Below are 3,907 nucleotides of genomic sequence, written 5' to 3'. Positions count from 1 at the left end.
TCGAGACATCTAGCAGCCAATATTTTGGTTAGATATTCGATCCATTACAGAACATTATATTTCATACTGCATTGCATCAGTCCATCTGAAAAATTTAAATATTATAAAATATTTTTTATGTAGTATTTTAGTACACATAAGTATGTTTAGTAAATTCGAATGAAATATAAAAAACACTATTGAACTGAGATTAATAAATAACATACGATTTATTATTTTATAGTTGACTATTTTAAACAAACAAATGATTTTGATACCAGAATCAATGATTTAAGTAAGTATACATAACTAGTCATCATAGGTTAATAAGTTATTTATGTTTGGCTGCGCCTACCATGTAGTCAAGGCTATGCATCGTTATATCCATGCATGTTCGTTAGGTCATAAATTCAATATAATATGTTATTACTTATTATGAGCCAATGCAGTAATGTATTATATTTTATATTATACGTTGTATAGAGAAGGAAGGTGAAAATCAAAAACTTAGTAAGTTAATTTAGTAAGTTTTTAATTAGTAAGTTTTTTTTCAATGGTCTATAATTAAGCATAATTATATGTTTCAACTATAAAATTCATGTAAAAATATAGCTGTGTATAATGTATATATTTATGTAAATATGTAATGTATCATTTTCAAAGCAAATAACAATTAACACTTACTACAACCTAATTTAAATTGTTTCAGATCCATTGCGTACTTTTATTAAAGAATATGGTACTGAATATTATAAAAGTAGGTACTTATTAAACTTGTTAAAAACAATGTAATATAAACCACATGCGTTATTAAGAATTGATTATTTTATTAAAATATGGGCTCTAAGACTATGAATCGGTACTATAATTATATTCATCTTTGAATACATTATTTAAATTCAATTGAGCTCGTTTTTTTTTTTTTAAGCACCAATTGAATATTCATCAGCGAAGACATTTTGTAATGAATACTGTTGGAATGAAAAATTTGCCAATGGTATGAAATATTTTAGTGTTGTTACAAATTCACAAATCACTAGAATTTACTGTGTTTTCCCTTATTAGGTATAGATAGTGTTTGAAGTCTCAAATATTTCATGTGAGTAAATATCATACATATTTCATTCAAAATTTGGAGAAATATTTTACAAAAATGTGAAACATTTAATTTATTGAGTATAATTGTAGTCAGCATATTAGTGATAAATGCTGATAATGCTATATATTACGGTCTTCTTTTCGACTTGCGAAACCTATTTTTCCTGGCATCAGCTCTGTTTGACGACGAAGCATTAAATACTATTCATGTAACTAAATCTTATCTAATGCACTTTTATAACTAATTATTATTACATGTCTGCTTGTAAAATTGAGGATGTTCGATATTTTATTTTCTTAATTTAAACTTAAAACATGGTTTTTTTATTCATGGTTTATCTTCATTTATCATAAAATTAATATTACATAATACCTTTATAACACAAAACAAAACATTAACAAATGACAAATGAATGTAAAAATAAATAAAACAAATTTTATTAAAATATTTAAATATTTCATGAAATATCTCAAAACTTTGTATTCCACAAAATGTTTAATTACAACGTAGATGGAACAGATTAACGTTCAAATTTAAACATTACTAGTACAAGGTATATATATATATATTATATTTATACTATTTATAGTATAAAATGCCTCCGAGATATAATTTATTGTGAATAGCTAAAACTACTAATAACACAACTCACAGAATTAGATAAGTTAGCATATTTATATTCTTCACTAATAACATAAATACAATATATTCCTGGGTCTGGCCTCAGGACGACCTACAAGAGAACACTCTTCGAAGCTGGTCTAAAACCAACTGCCCGTACCGAACATTAGTTCAACGAAAATTAGTTTCCTTTAACACTATTTCTTCTTTAGTCAACGGATCCCACCTATCACACTAATGCATGTTTAACATTAAATAGGAAGTATCTTAACACAACATTATAATATATTCCTTCTTATCTTTTACGTACTGATGTAATATTTATAAAACTAGTTCCAATGAAAACTGTAGGTACTGTGTTTGATTCCCAGTTTTTATTCGTAGACTAACGCATTCCAATTTAATGAATAACCATTTGAATACAATGAAAAAATCCCAATTCTCAAGTATTGAATTTAACTGCATATTTTGTTTGATCAATTAAGGTTGTAATGACTGTTAGCTTCGTTATGATACATTCAACACATATGCGTAATATACTACCATTAATATCCCATATATAAACACGAGATTAAAGTATTTATTGGTACTTCCTCTGATAAATTATAATGTATTAATAAATAATTGAGAAACGAAATTAAATCTAACTGTTATTTTATTTTTATTTTCAGATACATCTGTCAACTTACTATCAACTCCAACTGAATATCTTATCAGGCTGCGCTCCTCACAGATTAGTTATTACCATTTAAAAAAAATAAAGTTGACTTTGCTATTAATACAACTGAGTGTTCAAACATAATTAAATTATTATAAAAAAATTGAATGCTAAAAATAAAGAAACGCGTATTTTTTCGTTTTTTCGAAATCATATTCCTATGATCCATAATCTTTGAAAAACCCGTGTATAGAAAGACATAACAATACAATCGGTAAATTAATATTGAGAATAATTTTTTTAAGTATTTTTTTTTTTTTGTAGTTTAAAAATACTATTATGATATTAGCTAATAGACCATATTTATTTTTCATATTCTAATAAAAAATACGTCACCATTAGTAAAAAATACGCTTTACTTCCATAAGTAAATATATTTCACACTTGAGTAAAAATTCTAAAAAAAAATAGTCAAACCAAAAATATCGATCGACATATACCTCACTTTAGGTGTTTTTATTTCTCTAAAATATTACTCAGTTGTTTTTTCGTTCTAATATATAAATGTATTGTAGGTATGTACAACAATTCAATAATACAAAAATGTATTTTTTTAAGTGTCTGATAAACATAGTCTTTTAAAATAATGTTCACTTTTTCCCCTATAATGTGTAGCTGAAAATGTATAAAGTAAATCAAATTTTAATTTTAAAACTTGAAATTCCGAAATTACTGAATATCAGTATACGAGAATATAATCTTTAAACAAGATTACAGATTTATAGGAATTATTCATTTATAGTATTTAACCATTCGAGATAAGTTTTTCAAAATGATCGAAACCAATAAGTAAAACGAATCTGACAACAATATATATATTACTTTTATATATATATATCATATAATGGATATCATATTATGATGTTTACTTTAAACAAGTGATATGAATAAAAAATAAAAATGAACAATTTAAACTTTTTTTTTTCGTTTTCATTTTCTCTGTTTGTTGGAATTCAGTGACTAGCAGCTTTTGATTCTTGTATCTGTGGTTGTTGGATGTATGATGTGAATGTGAAAAATGGTATTGTATCCATGGACCTTTTTAGGGCAGATGAGCGAATGCCCTGTGATAAATTCCCAAGTTTTTTTTTTATAATGCAAGCGATTTGCACATTATATTACATATTTAGTTTAAATTTATGAAGTTATATTGCTGGTTAATAATTAGATTAAATTTAGTTTTAAATACTGGTACAACAGTGTTCAGTAAACACCATGGTAATATAAGTGATTAGTATTCTATATATAGTGCACAGAACAAATTAATATCCGGGTGCGGTAATAATTTAATATATTATGTAACTTGGATAACACGATATCGGAAAAATAAATACCCAATACCCATATTGGAAACCAAAAACAAAAACGGAAAAAAAAAATTTTATCAGAATCAGAAATCGAAATACCATATAATGTTTTCGGTTTCAAACCCTGCAGAATGACATGATGTTTAACAAAATAAGTTTCCAAATTTCAATGTATAGCACATT

The sequence above is a fragment of the Myzus persicae genome, unplaced genomic scaffold, assembly GCF_001856785.1.
Source record: "Myzus persicae strain clone G006 unplaced genomic scaffold, MPER_G0061.0, whole genome shotgun sequence".
Lineage (NCBI taxonomy): Eukaryota > Metazoa > Arthropoda > Insecta > Hemiptera > Aphididae > Myzus > Myzus persicae.
Note: the sequence above shows the minus strand (reverse complement) of the source record.